Source organism: Lepisosteus platostomus, chromosome 3, assembly GCF_059453375.1.
Source record: "Lepisosteus platostomus isolate fLepPlt1 chromosome 3, fLepPlt1.hap1, whole genome shotgun sequence".
In the NCBI taxonomy this organism is placed as follows: Eukaryota; Metazoa; Chordata; class Actinopteri; order Semionotiformes; family Lepisosteidae; genus Lepisosteus; species Lepisosteus platostomus.
Genome location: NC_142613.1, coordinates 79342601 through 79358515, shown reverse-complemented (window position 1 = coordinate 79358515; position 15915 = coordinate 79342601). Strand labels below are relative to the sequence as shown.

Here is a 15915-nt window from a genome sequence, read left to right as displayed (position 1 = left end):
ACAGAGTTTGAAGAAAATTGCTTATCAATTGTACTCTATAGAATGAGATGATATTAAACACCACATAACATTGTTTAAAGACCTAGATCTTAACAAGTATCCTGGGAAATAATAATGTGTATGCAATCTAATTCAGAAATACTCTGTCAGTTCTGGAGAACTCTTATAACACAGGAGAATAAAAATGATCTCCTTGCCAAAACTATGAGAAGCTGTATAAAATCAACTTAATGAGACTAGAAGGAATTAAGGCTGCAATCAAAAAAATCAAGAGTTCCACCAATCTGTGACTAATGTGAAAAATTAAATTTTCTTCAAATGCAAAATCTTTGCAGAACAAAATGTGTTTAATTACTACATTGCAACTGAGTGCAATATTATTACCTTACAAAACAATTTCAGTCAGGGGGGTTATGCATTGAAATATAAATTGAATTAATTTTAAATATCACTAATGCATATTATTTCATTCCAGTAAAGTAAAAAATATATGTCAGTCATTTGAGTGTTGATCATGCTGAATTTGCAATATCCTATTTCTGTCTTTGGTAGAAGAATGTGCATCTTAATATGTCTGTAAAATGTCTAGAATGTTAATCTTAAAATGCCACGACTGCTAAATAATAACCAAATGTCGGTCACAAACTAGATACATTTTTATATTAGTTTCATTACCTCTGTACAAGAGATTATTTAAATTAATAAGTAATTAGGAATAGGAAGTGTAGTCAATGTATGTTTTCAATCAGGAAGTTGAAAGGGTTTGAGGTGAGTCAAAATGTTTTAGAGAGGGTTTTTAGTGTGTTAGTAGAGATCATCCCTACTTTTGGTATCACTGTGTGGAATGGTAGCCTGAATATTAAGAAAAAGGGGAAATTGGCCAGAACTGTCAATGTTGCTAGTAAAATCACTGGTCGACCACGACAATGTTTAAAGAGCTGTATTATACTGCAGTTCAAAAGAAAGCTCAGCTGCTCATTGATGACCCCTATCTCCCTCTTCATTCCTATTTCCAGCTGCTACCTTCAAGGGGGCAGTTTAGAAAGCCTGTGGCCAAGACAAATGTCTACAAGAAATCCTTTGTTCCCTGTGCAGTCGGTATATTAAATGCAACTAAGGTACCGTTTCCTGTATGGAGCTTTCAGATTAGTGTAATGGTAGTGTAATATGGGCAGAGGGTGTATATGTCTTGTTGCACGTCTTGGGCTATTGTTTGTTTTTCTTGTGTATTTATTTTATATTTAGTGTTATTTGTTTTTTGCAATTTTTTATAGTGATGCAAAAGACAAATTTGATTATTCTTTAGGAGGGATAATAAAGTTATATAAAGGAAAATAATACTCAGCATCAAAAGAAACTTACAATGGGCATGCCAATACAGGATCTATTCAATAGGTGGATTCAGGACATCAACACAGCCAAAAGGTTCAAAACAGTGTTCTTTATTTACAGTTAGGGAGCACCAAATTACACTAACAAAAGGCTGACTCCCTTTTGAGCCCCTAACTAGATTTTAAGTACCAACTAACCTGCTTACTGGCTTTGACGCAGACATCTTCAGTTTCTCTCGGAGACTCCTGTGAAGAGCTCACAAACATGTGTCGCCCCCCGGAAATCTTCACAAAGCAAAACTCTTCCAAGCATAGAAGTCTGCCCCTGAAACTCTTTAAAAGATCTTCTAAATATACTAAAACCCCGCAGTTTCGAAGTTCTCCCTCTGGCAAGGCTATACACAGAGGATCTGCTGTAACCTGACCAAAAGTCTTGCAGGAACCTGAGGAATGTGGCTGCCATCTTGTCTGAACCAGCTGAGCCCTTACAATGCTTTAGAAAAACAGAGTGCAGATATTTTAGATACTGCTTCTGGCATCATTTTGATTAATTTGTCATTCACATGAGCCTCTGTGATACACTGGAATGACTAAGTGTAGCATCAGTACTAAATTAGCTTATAAATGAAAGAATTAATGTAGCACTGTTGATTCAACTCTTTAAATTTGAACCTGGTAAAAACCCAGAAGAACACAGAAAGGTACCAAGGTGCTCCATTTATCAAGACAACAACATTATTCTGGAGCAACACCTTAGGTGGACTTGCCAGCAGTTAAGCCAAGTCATCTTTAGCTATGAATCAAGATATTATATAGAGCACTACAATGGACATCAGCAACTGTGGAACAGAAGTGTCAGCAACTGTGGAACAGAAGTGCACAACAATATACTAATTGTTTTGCAAAACAGACTCATCACTAGGGAGGTTCAAGTGTGATGATCTGGAAAGCAGTATCTAGTTTCTAGTGATTGATGAAAGCTTGACTGCAACAGTGCAACATTAATCACATGTAACAGTTCCTGGGTGAGGCTCCCATGGAAAGAGTATTTTAAGACCTTATGCGAGGCGGCAAATCTGGAAAGGAATAGGAAACGGAGTTGAGGGAATACACACATGGTTTATTGGTGCTCACAGTGATGATGGGGAAGTCCGTGCAGAAGTGGAGGGTGGGTATCCATTACAACAAATCCAGGGAGGTCCACAGGAGAGTCAGGAAACAGGCCAGATGTGCATTATCGGGAAATCCACCCAGAGACAAAACAGGAACAAACACACAATAAAACAAGAGCCAGGAATACGGGGCTTTGCCCCAGGCCCCAGGCTCAGAAGGTCAGGGTGACTACGACTGACCTATGCCCTCAGACTTCCATGTGAAGCCTGGTGGTAGGTGGGCCATCAGACAACCATTCTCCAAAGCTGAGCCCCGAAGGCTGTGGGGAAGAAAACTTGAATAAGGGACTTGACTAGACACACCAGGAAGTAATAATTAAAAGGACTACCTAGAGAGGATTTGAGCGCCCTCTGGAGGAGGGGATGTTGACAGGACATCACATCCTGGAACCTCACTTTCTGACTTCGTTGCAGGTGGGAATATTCCGTCAACCAGGAGGTGGAAAATGCTCATACTGTTCATTTAACAGTGATTTTCTTGTGAAAAGAGATTGTGACCAAAGTGCAGGGGATGCTATATTATTTAGACTTGTTCATCAGACGTTCAACTGAGGTCCTGACTCTTTATGGTCATGAAAAATCCCAGGGTGTTTCTCGAAAAGAGTAGGGGTGTTACCCTGGTGACCTGGCCAAATTTCCCATTGGCCTTTATTAATCATGGCCTCCTAATAATCCCCATCTATGGACTGGCTACATCACTGTTCTCCTCCCCACTGGGAGCTGTGCTGGGAGTGTACTGGTGCAATATGGCTGCTGTTGCATCATCCAGGTGGGGCTGCACATTGGTGGTGGTGGAGGGGATCCCCATTACCTGTAAAGTGGAGTGTCCAGAAAAGCTCTATATACGGTAAGCGTAAAGAAATATTATTATTAAGACATCAGACAGTTGTAATCTGGTGCAAAACTTTCAACAAAGGTCACACATGCTACTAGTCTTCACAGTAGACCCAGTCTTCATGAATCCTGTTAATGACGAATTTCAATATTTAATATTAAGGTACATTCATAATTAGTATAATGAATTTACCTATATCTGTCATACCTGCTCTCGGCGAGTGATGAAACACTTGGAAGCATTCAAAAAGGCCAGAGGTTGGGATGTGAATCAATCTGCTGATCAGACGTCACGATCAGGCACATTATCAGTCCCACCAGTGCGTAATTCTATCAGCACTTACCTTGTTCCAACAGGGTATAGAACCCAGCATTGACAGTACTTCCCTGCTCAGTGTTTGCTCTTTGTCCCTCAGTCTTGGTGTTTTTTTACTTGACTTCTGTGGCGTGGCTCGCTGTCTGTTCTCTCAACTTTCTCCCTGGATCTTCCTGTGCTTGACTCAGACTGCTTTTGCCTTGTGAATTCCCTCCTTTGCTACTGACCTCTCGCTTGCCTGAATACATTTCTGGATTTCCCATGTTTTTCTGTCTCGAACCCCTGCTGCAGGGGCTGTTCTACTGCACCTGACACTGTGCTCTCTGGCTCTGTACTGCTCCGCTCACAACAGCCTGCTCACCTGTCTGCCTTCGCTCAGCAGTTTGCTGGTCTGTTCCTGCATTCGGATTCATCATAAGCCCAGACAGCTTTATCCTTCCTGGTTGGCACAGCCCTTAGTACAGAACCGTGTCTGTTCAATAAAACGACAGCACACCTGCTGAAGCAGGCTGGTTATTTTCCTGGCAATACCTTTATTGCCGTTTGCAGTTATAAGTCCTGAGATTCTTTTGACACTCAGCATAATAACATTCTAAAATACTGATTCATTTACTGTCATGATCGGGATCCCTCCTCTTAAGGGCGCTCCGACACTTTCGTATTTTAGTGCACCTGCCCCCTGTTCTGTCTCCTCATTTAAGCCCACTGCTTCCACTATGCCTGACTCAGCACTGGGAGCTGGATGCTGGGAAGCCAGCCTACCACCAGGTCCAGGAGAGACCCGACGGCATAGGCTTCCTCAAGTCGTCCTGACCATCTGAGTCTGGGGCTCGGAGCGCCTGGCCTTGTTACCTTCGTTTTATTCCCTGTTCCTGTTCCGGATCCCGTACCGGATTTTAACTCGTCTTGGTTGGATCCACAATTTTGGACTTTGGACTGCGCCGCAGATTCCCCCTTTTGGACTTCCCTGATCTCGTTTGCCATCGGCACACCCCCCGAGCACCGGATCACTGACGTCACACCCCCCTGTCTGTCCACCCATCCTGATTCCTCTTCGTCTCCTCCCCTGATGTCCTTCTCCACTTACTTCCGGATTATTACTTCCTAAACTACGCTTCGCGGGAGCCTGGACCAGCTCCTGTTACATTTACTCCATAAATTACAGATTTTGTACATTTGTGTATGCAGCTTATACAGAATTAATTACTACAGTTAGCAGCAGCAACAACAACAATCATAAAAAAAACTTTATTTTATATGTAACACCTTTAAAAATAGCTTCTCAGAGAACTTTACAGGAAAACTAAAAAAGTTAACCTTAGGAAATAAAAAAATAGCACATTGTAGAAATACAGAAGATAAGGCAGAGGATTGCTTGTTGTCTTCATAACATGAGCTTTCAACTTCTCAAGCAGTTGGTCAGTCATCATATTCATTTCTTTTAAAACTAAACAAAACACAAACAAAAACCTACTTTGAGCTACTATTTCTTAATTCTCTTCCAATAAACGTTGTTTGTGACATTACAGCAAATGCTGAAAATTCATAGACTGCACCTCCGTTTGACATGTAAAATAACATTTCATGTGAACATGAGAGAGAAAACCACCTGAGAACATAGCTCATTCTTATGATAATAACACACACACAGCCTTTTTGAGCCCAAACAGATTTCACAAGAACAGTGTTTGCGAAAGACTTTTCAATCAGATTAAATATTGTAAGAGGAGTGTGTTACAGACAAGATGGAGATTCTTGTTAAGATGGTGAGTGAAATGACTGAAGTGTGAGTCCATGAAGTCCTGCATTTAAGAGTCTCAGAGACTTCACTGTGAAGTCAGTTAGCTGTTTGGTTTTTGCTGCCCAGTTGTTTTTAAGAACGGAATTAAGAAATTGTTAGTACCTCAAAGGGGAGCTAACGTTTTGTTTTTTATTTTGTTTGGTTTTACCTTGTTCTTCAAATAAAGAGGTTTGAGCAGGGAGCTGCAAATGTTGGCCCATTGGATCCAAACGAACAAGTAAATCTTAATGCCACACTGAAAAATAGAAAAAAGAAATACAGCATTGCAGTTGCTGAGCCTTCTCTAACAGCTGAAAAGTTTCTTCTTTCTATACAGTATCTCAGCATGAAATTTACCTTTATCTGTTCATTTGCTATAAAGAAAGAGCCCTACTTTTTACCTCATGGCTGCAATTGTGCATTACTGCACCCTGTCCCTGGGTATGCCATAATGTTGTAAAAGGTACTACTCTAAGAAAAGGAAGAAAACAAGGTTTTAAAAAGAAGCTGTACAGTATCTGTTGATGTTCAGACAGTATTGAATGTAATATGTAAATCTGGTTACATTCTTCCTTGTACTCGTTTCTTCAGCAAAGTGAAATCCCTCTACAAATTATAACATTTATAATGTAAATTTGAGAAAAAGGAATTGTAAAGAATCTAGGCTGCTTTCATATTTTAAACTACCCTTTTCAGTGCTGTACACAGAGAAAACTGGAAATCCTACTGAGAAAACATTGAGAAACCCCAATCAAGCTTCCTTCCAAAATTGCAGAATTATCTATGAAAATTATTTCCAGCATGTGAACAAAAAAAACATCTTCTTTCTTGATGCATACAGCCATTTAAATAACAGTAGACTTCAAAATAGCTAGCTACTCTAGAAATGTTAAATTAAAAAAGGAAATTGCAATAGTATTAAATACAAACTGTTCAGGAAACATCTGAAGAACGTGAATGATAGAAAAGATAGTGGTTTAGAATTTTTTTTAAAGAAAACCCGATTGGTTAAAAGAACGATACTTATCTTTCTGGTAACACTGAAGACTTACAGTACAAATGTGTAAATGTACCACATATGGAAATGCAATTCTTACATTTTAACAAATATTCTTCAATTTATTTCACAACACAGTTAATTTATACTGTTCAGCGACTATTCTATTAATACTCAATCTCTTGTAGAGTTACTGTGTGTATGAATTTCCCATTTTTTAGGGAAGTTTTACTTGAAGCAGAATAGGATGATCTGCCACTTTTACTTACTGAAAACTCTTCACATTCTTTCAAACACACCTAACAAGTATTTTCTCCCACTGTCAAAATAGATCAAAATAAGGTGTTAGATCATTGAGTATAGTAAAATCTTCATTTGAAGAATTTTTCACACTGATATATATTGTAGGGCAGAGCGATGGCCCTGTGGCTAAGGATCTGTGACTGGAAGGTTGCCGGTTCAAATCCCGCAGCCGGCAGAGAATTCTTTTTATGGGTGGAGTGGTGGCTCTGTGGCTAAGGATCTGCACCTGTGACTGGAAGGTTGCCGGTTCAAATCCCGCGGCCGGCAGAGGAATCCTACTCCGTTGGGCCCCTGAGCAAGGCCCTTCACCCCAACTGCTCCAGGGGCGCCGTACAATGGCTGACCCTGTGCTCTGACCCCAAGCTTCTCTCCCTGTCTGTGTGTCTGTGTCTCCTTGGAGAAAAAAGCTGGGGTATGTGAAAAGAAGAATTCCTAATGCAAGAAATTGTATAGGGCTAATAAAGAAACATTATTATTACATTATATATTGTGCCCCGAGATGGACTGGCGTCCCTTCCAGAGTGTATCCTGCCTTGTGCCTGTTGCTTGCTGGGATGAGCTACAGCTCCCCCACTACCTTGAGTTGGCTAAAATAGAAACTGGATGGTACTGTACATATTGTCACTTAGCAATTAGTATGAGCTCATCACTGAATTTCTTAGCTTATTGAGGTTTTTCACTGTCAGAAGCATTCTGCACTGTTCTTGTCATACTGTCAGTGTTTTTCACTGTATTTTCATAATATGGCTCATTGAATAAATATTCATGAGCAAATTTTAAAAGAGTGCTAAATTTACACACTGTGTTCAGGTTTTGGCTCCCAAACAAGTTTTTACAAGAGTAAGGTGTGTCGGCATCCTAAAGTTTTGGGATTCCTTAAAAGCTGTGTCAGGTCAGAATTTTATTTTAAGTGCAAAAAATGAGCTCTTCTTGAGAGGTTCCTGTTTGTGTCAGCAAGCGATCAGAGTTGGTGAAGCCTTTAGTGATCACTAAAGAGGACTGACTTTCATAGCAACAAAAATGAAAGTTTAAGAAATTGTGACTTTTGCAAGGCTGTGCTGTGACTTGCAAACTACAGAAGCAGGAAATGAAGCATTCTGACAGCCTGTGGAGAAGCATTTTGATGTAGGTAAGCAGGACACATCAATATATTTTCTCTAGCTTTCTTAAGGAAAAGTTGCAATGAATGGAAATTAGAATTTGCAATGACAAAGGACAATGTCCTTGATAAAGATAAAACACTACTTTTTAAAAAGTTATACCTAAATGCCACTATCTACTGTAGGTTAGTAGAGTCAAGGGCTAATAGCTTTCTTCTCTTGATTCTATCCTGACCTGGCTTATGCTGCATTATTTTTTAGTTATGACTTTAAACTTTCTTTTCTAACTCAAGAATAATAATTTGAGAATAAATATGCAGTGCACTGTACACGAATTGGAAAAGTTCCAAGCCTACCTGTGCTCTCATTAAACAGAAAGGGCACAAACAATGCACCAGTCTAGAAATAGCAAGAACTTCTCTTACATTTTTAAAGGTTTTAACTTCTAGTTACACCCCTATGCCAGAGAAATAGAAACAGCATATACAATACATGAGTGTACACCATAAGCTTATTTTTAGAGTAACATATATTAGTGGTCATGTTTTATGATGGTTTTATTTGCACTGTATGTGCCAATATAAATTGAGATTTGTATAAACTTTATTTTGATTTTTATTCTGCAATATATTATACAGTATATTCAGTATGTATCAAATAGACATTGTATATCAAAGTACAATATGTTTGCTGGTGTTATAAGATGTACTGTATGCAGCATATTAAATTAATTGTCAGCAGTGTCGAAATTCATTTTCATGCAGATGAAAATATTTTAAATGGCATTGTACTGTACATGTTGAGCTATTTTCAAATATTGCAGTGAGTTTGGGAATGTTTTTCTTCTGTTCAAGGACTTTCATGTACAGTATGCGTACATAACCTGACCATTTCTTTTCTTGGGTAAAACTGAAGGATGAAAAAGGCAAAAGCTTCTTGTTTTCTCATACATTGCAGGATTGTGTGAGTTAAGCCATGTACAACATACGAATGTCTATATACTGTGGACGGGCTACCAAAAATGAATGAAAGCAACTTTGTAGAAAAGGTCCTGACTTAAAATCTGTTTTCAGTTATTCAAAAGAACTGGTTACCAGGAGATAACATAAAGTCTCCACATTAGTTGATTCAAATAATCTTAATATTAATGCATAAATCGCTAAAAAATAGGAATAAAAATCTGTTTTTATACAAACATTACTTTGTTAATGAAACGACAAGCAATTTACTTTCAGCTTTAGTGCTGTCTATTATTATAAACTGTAACATCTGTGCACATAATGGAATAAATTATCAGATTATTAATGTTTAATAAAACCTATCAAAATCAATTATCTCTTCCTCAGCAACTTGACTTTGGCTCTAACCTGACAATTTAACCCTAACACTGTCACACTTCAATGAAGTAATGGGACTCAGCAGCAGCAGCCACAACTGCACAGCAGATGCTGGTGGAATATTTTGTTTTCTAATTACCGCTGGAGTCAGGATATTGTCAGACTCAATTCTTCTACCCTTCCATAAGAAGACACTGCAGCGTAAACAGGATTTTTTTTTACAAGGAGTCTTATTTCAGGTGCTCACAGGAATGCAATATGTAGAGTAAAAATGTGAAATTCTTCCTTCACTGATTTATTCTGAGCTTGATTTTCTATTAAAGATGATGCGTACGTAAACAAGGATATAAAAGCAAACCAAGCAATATCTTTCAGTGTTGTCTTAATTGTTTATGTTTTCTGTGCAATATTGTGCTGTGCATATAGGCTAGTAATCACAGAGGCAATATTTTAAATTGATCTAAATTAGCAAAACCTCCTTATTGGCTAAATGCAATCTTCATTGCAGGTTATCTGGATCCCTTGCAATTTGCTAATAAAAATGTAGGGAGACTGTAATTGCAGCTTTAACTTTAGTGAATCTATTCGCTACTCATCTGCAACAGGCAAAGTCGTACAGTGTGTTATTAATATTAGTTCAAGATTTGTTAATATGATCCAGACCCTCATTGAAACAGCTGTTGAGTCTGGATGTCAATAGGAGGCTTATAAAATGGATTAATGATTTTCTAACAGATCGCCCACAGCGGGTTCTTATGAACAATACATTTTCGAATGAAATTGTTTTAAATACTGGTGTTCTCCAGGGCTGTGTTTTGTCACCTTTACTATTTCCCATGAATGAAATTAAAATGTAGGGAACATCTACAGTATTAATCTGTTAAGGTATACAGAGGATAAAGCCCTAGCAGGATTGTTTACTGGGAATGTTAGAGAAAGGATGGAGAACCAAGTTGGTGTAAGTCAGGTGTGCTTTATATTAATGTTGATAAACCAAAAAACTGGCTACTTATGATTGTAATATGTTTGATTTTCAACCTCTCTTCCTTGTTAATCAGACTGTGGAGGGTGTTCAGTGCTTCAAATATCTAGGAACAGTAATAGGTAAACATTTTGCAGAGAATAGCAATTGCATTTTTAAGAAGGCTAATCAGTGTATATATTTGATCACTAAGCTCTCAGATGAGTCAAAATATTTCAGAGAGGGTTTAGAGCACTTAAGTAGAAAACATCCTTACTTTTGGTATCACTGTGTGGTACGGTAGCCTGAGTATTAAGAGTAAAGGGGACCAAACTGTTAATATTGCTAGTAAAATAATCAGTCGACCAGAAACAGTTTAAAGAGCTGTATTATGTTGCAGTGCAAAAGAAAGCTCAGCTCAGCTGATGGTTAATTAGCCCTTCAACCCTTTTCATTCCCATTTACAGCTGCTACCTTCAACAGGGCAGTTTAGAAAGCCTGTGGCCAAGAAAAATGTCCACTAGAAATCCTTTGTTCCCTGTGCAGTGGGTATAATAAACACAGCTATGTGACTATTTCGCATTTGGAGATTTAAGATCAATAAAAGCACAGTGAGATGTGTGTATAAGTATTATTAAATGGCTTGGGCAATTGTTTGTTTTTAACATGTATTTAATTTATGTTGAGCTTTTTGGGCAAATATCCACTCTTTTGGATGAATAATTAAGTTATATACATAAAATAAACTGAAGCAAATTAACAACGTCTGTTGACTCGACATTTTCTTACGCATTCCTTTCAATTTAGAACAACATCCAATTTACTAGAGCAAAATATTATATAGTATTCATTTTTTAAGGCATCCAGGATCTCAAGAGTAATTGAAGAATTTAAAAGGATATAAAATTAAGAACTTATGTTCAAAATCAGAAGTAATTCTAATGGGAGACTTCAACTCTTCCATCTTAGACTGGGAATAGCCTATAGGAATATTAGCCTAGAAACTGAAATGGTAGACGTGGTGAAAGACTCCTTTCTATACCAGTTTGTCAAAGCACCTACAGGAGGAAATGCTTAGCTTGTCTTTTCACAGTCAAATGAGGCATTTAAGATGAGGGAAACATAATCACAACAAGGTGTGCTTTGGAGTATATTGTGAAACAGTACAAGGGTCCAAAGCAAAAGTTTACAATTTCTGGAAAGCAGACTTGACAATTATTTAAAGCCAGCTGGACCCAGTTAAAGACATGGTGCAATGGATTCCTGTACAAGCACAGGTAAAAAGGATATCAAAAAGGCAATGGAGGCTGAAATAAATAACAAAAAAATTATGTATTTCATGAAATAACAACAAACGAATTGTCAAGGAGGAGAAAAATGTATCTGGACAAAAATAGGAAACATCTAGACAATGAAAGTTAAATTATATTAAATTTCACTCAGATGTTTATTACGGAAAACGTCAACAAGCACAACATGCCTTGTCAACATCATGGCAGCAGAATTAGCATAGAAGAGGCAGCAGTGCTTCTGGTACAAGACCCTTCAGGCAGGATGGAATCTTACCAAATTTCTTAAGTAAACAAGAGATGTTTTCAGAAGCCATTGATGCAATTCTGCCCACACTTACACAACAGATACAAACATTCAAAATCCTCAAAGACACTGACAAACTCAACCTTATGCATTTCATCAGCACCAACAGAGAAGTACAAACCACACAACACAAGTTATCATTTTGTGAATGTGCATTTAAAACTAAAAGCAAACTGCTGTGGAAGTGAATACTCTGTTCAGAGCTGTACAAGGTCTTCAGAACTACTGTAACAACTAAATGAGGCACAGTAGATGTGTTGAATGTTCTCTGTGCATTTATACGTTTTCTCACGTTCCAATGCTCTTGAGGGAATATAAAATGATGCTTCACTACAGACAATTCCTATTGACCAAACCATTTAATTGGATTTAAAAGTCAATGTGTATGGCGCATTAGCACAGAAGATGTGTTGTATCAACGCGCTAATATTAGCAGAGGCTCAGTACTTATATATGCAGCGAATAGTGTTACAGATAGGGGATTACAAAAATTGAGGAAAATACTAAATAGGGTAATCAATACATAAATAAAATAATAATAACCCCCAAAATAAGACAAGAGATTAATATAATTGGAAGCAACTGAGTAGTTTGCTCTCTGGCATAGCTTTGATGAAAAGACTAATAATTCAGGCAAACTGAATTATTACTCTTTTCATTAACAAATGAAATGGGTTTCACAAAATTTAACAATGAAAATACACATACAAAACACACAACATACAAGTTATTCTACAGTATTTGCAAATTTAAAAACAAAGTGTCCCAGAGGCCTACATCCTGGCCACTCAGAAAAACCCAGACTGCTACTAATTATCAAAATCGTCTATAAAGGAAGTCTAGCTGTAAAGATAAAGCTGCCTTCAAAACCAACAGAATAAGGTCTACAGTTAAATCTGTCTTTCTACAAATCTAGATGCTACAAAGTATGCACCCCTGTTCTATAAATGTATCCACAAACCAGGAGAGGCCATTTTTAACCAAGGGACTCTTTAGACAGGAAATTGGAGTTGCCTAAAACAACAGAATGGAAAGCTCTCTTAACAAGGTTCAAATACTTAACTTGAACTTGCACTGTTAAATGAAATTGGAATCATGAAACTTGTATATTACCTTGCAAAGAGGTTTCTTATTGAAAATACTCATCTTAAACCTCACATGAGATACAGTATGTACCAGAAAAGTGGGAGGTCTTATGTTCAGATAGAGAACCTGCAACTGACTTGAAAATTCACATTTCAGAACAACATTGACCTTAGGCAAAAGGCCAACGACACACTGAAGAGAGTGAACCTCCTTAAATGTCCCAGTGAAAGCTGTGACTTAATTTGAAAACAAATATATACCATATATTTATTCATAAAATATTATATTATTGACAGTGGTGAAGACGTTTGCAAGGCACAGAATGTTCACTATATAACATATATATATATTTGACTTGTCTTAAAATAGTACAGGATCACATTAGAAAAATGCTGAGGTTGTGTGACCTATCCAATAGTGAATATTTTCTTTATGTACACAGAGCAAGTAATATGCAGAATGCCCACTGAACAGTCTCCTGAGTGATAGCTCAATAAGTTGCTCATCTCTCTACTAGGACGTAAATAATGAAAATCACTAAGCAATTGCTAAAGAGTTCCTTGATATCAAAGATTTTATCAGTTAAGTAGAAAATGCTTAAGTTTTATTTCACCTATCAGCCTAGGTAGATTGCTTTTCAAGACACAATACAAAAAGAACAGTACTCATTTCTTCCATGTTTGATGGAAACATTGCCCCATATTTAATAAAAAACATGCCTATTCTTTCTGAATTCCTGCCTTTTTTGACATTTTAAATATCTCACGGGTGTGGTTCAGGGCATGGCTATTTCAATGTACTCTATTCAATCCTGCCCATTTTTTTGACAAACTAACCCTCAACCTTGGTTTTGGTTTTAAAATGAGAAGGGATCAGAAGAGATACTACGGCAAACTTGCATTATACAGACAGAGCTTTCGATGTACAGTGTTCCAGACAGGTGAGGCTGTCTGTATTTGAAAACTCAGGACTCAATATTTATTTTTTAAAATATGTTAAGAATATTTAAATAATTTAATAATATTGTTTAGTATTTAATAAGATAAAAATATATTTTTATGTTTTGTTGTTCAAAATAGTTGGCGCGTCAGCAGGCGTTGGTTGCACAGGAATAGGTAAAGGTTTATTACCCTGAAAAAAGTTGAGCACAGTGATTCACTGAAAAGAGAAGAAAAGAAACACAACATTTTGGCCTTCTTGAGGTGTGAGGAATAAGCCTTTACTTATTCCTGTCATTTAGATTCAGACATATATATATTTTTTAACTGTCACATTGTCCATTGAAATGATGTTTTGAGGTGATGTGACAAATCAGGGTGACCAGCTTGTAATTAAGCAACTAGTTGTCTCTGGGACCGATGGTTGTTTTGTTAAAGGTTCATGGTTTGAATTCTTGTTATTTCTGTTCGTTCCTCCCTGTTTGCAACCCTGTCATAGTTGTAGGAAAGAGTGTGGTTGACATACAACAGGTAACATTACCAAGGCATAACACAGGACACCGTGTTATTCAAACATTTCTCATATGTTTTGGTCTGGCGTTGTTATTGTTCTTACCTGAGCTGATCTTGTGCAATCTATAGCTTTGGTAGGTCAAACAGCAAGTGTGTGGACACCCTGTGTATGTATCAGAGGAGTGCAGCCTTCTCTTGACATTCCTGTTCTGTCCAATAAGCAAAGTATTTTTCTTCTTTTTGAGCACAGTGTTACACTGCTCCTTCCTAATGCAGAATTCCGTTCGTTCTTGAAGAGCCCACAAAACATACAGGGTTTATAATATTTTCTACAATATTTTCTTTTTTCTAAATTATTTCTGAAAGGATTATTACATGTGAACAGTTTTAGATTTTTGTTGTACAAATTGCTTCCCAAAAATTGTCAACTGCTTCTGTTTACATTACTGATATGTTCAGACCATTGTCTACTCAAGGTTTATGTTGTCTGTGAAGACTATAAAGGGGTATTGGGCTCCCTCCAATAGGTGCCTCCGTTCTTCAAGGGCCAATTTGATTGTGAGAAGTTCTATGTCTCCACTGGAAATCATTTCCAGGAGAAATAGGCACATGAATGGCAATTAGGTGGAGATCCCAGGCATTGAGATAATACTGCTCCTACTCCAACATCTGAGACATCTGAGACATCCACCTCCATTTCGAAGGGCTGCAAAGGATCCGGTGTCTTAGTACAGGGGCACTAATGAACCTCTTTCTCAGCTGTTTGAATGCCTCTTGAACTTTGGAATTCAATTTTCCTTGATTTGGGCACTCTTCCGCTAGATCCGTTATAGGGGCTATGATCATGCTGAATCGGCGAGTAAATGCATAGTAGTTGGTAAAACCCACAAACCGTTGGATTTGTTTGAGAGTTTTAGGCATTGACCAGTCTCTTCCAGGTTCCAGGAAAGAGGTCAAGGGGACAGTCGTATTCCTGATGAGGAGGGAGAAATTGGGTCTTTTTTGAGAAAACAAGTCGGCAAAGTCTCAGTAATGTTTGGGGTGGCTAGAGAGGTCTGGTTCTAAGGTTCCTGTTAAGAGTTTGGGTGGCAAACAGTTTTTGCGGCATCTGGATCCCTAGGAGATGGGTTATTGAGTGGACCAGTCGAGAGCAGGATTATGCGTCTGTAACCAGGGGAACCCGAGGATTAGTGGAACACAGCAAGACTTGACACACAATAGCTTGATGGTTTCCCAATGCAAGGCTCCAATGGTTAGCGAGAGAGGTTCAGTCTTACTTCTCCAGTTCCTATTGGAGATCTGTCTATGGCATGAACAGGCAGGCTTTGAGAGGCACAGCATTTGCATTCTTTGTTCTGCTAATGTGTCTATCTATAAAGTTTCCCGCTACTCCAGAATCGCTAAAGGTTTCTGCTTGCCATTCTCCTTTTCCCGACATGTGTAATGCTGGGAATCTGGTGGAGTTGGGTGGAGATTTAATTGCCCCGTTTAGTAGACATTCATCTTCATCTAACAACCGGACATATTTCCTGAACATATCAGGCAGATCAGGCAGGACCTGAGTTGGTGGTCTTTAGCTCCTCAATAAGTGCACACTCCCTGCAGTCTTCTGCAAAATGTTTCTTCTGAAAGCAGGCTGGTCTTCCCTAGC

At 38.1% G+C, this 15915-nt stretch overlaps 1 protein-coding gene across 2 annotated transcripts in view; it reads left to right on the top strand.

The window, feature by feature from the left end:
- Positions 1-7591: 7591 nt before the first annotated feature.
- LOC148675618 (synaptotagmin-like protein 2) overlaps positions 7592-15915 on the top strand; it is a 157783-nt gene continuing 149459 nt past the window's right edge. Inside the window, exon 1 of one of the 2 annotated variants that reach the window (XM_088627008.1) lies at positions 7592-7858. The gene's annotated coding sequence lies outside the window, so the exon portion shown is untranslated. Of the gene's footprint in view, positions 7863-15915 lie in introns of both variants that reach the window. The other variant, XM_088627006.1, reaches the window with a different exon arrangement.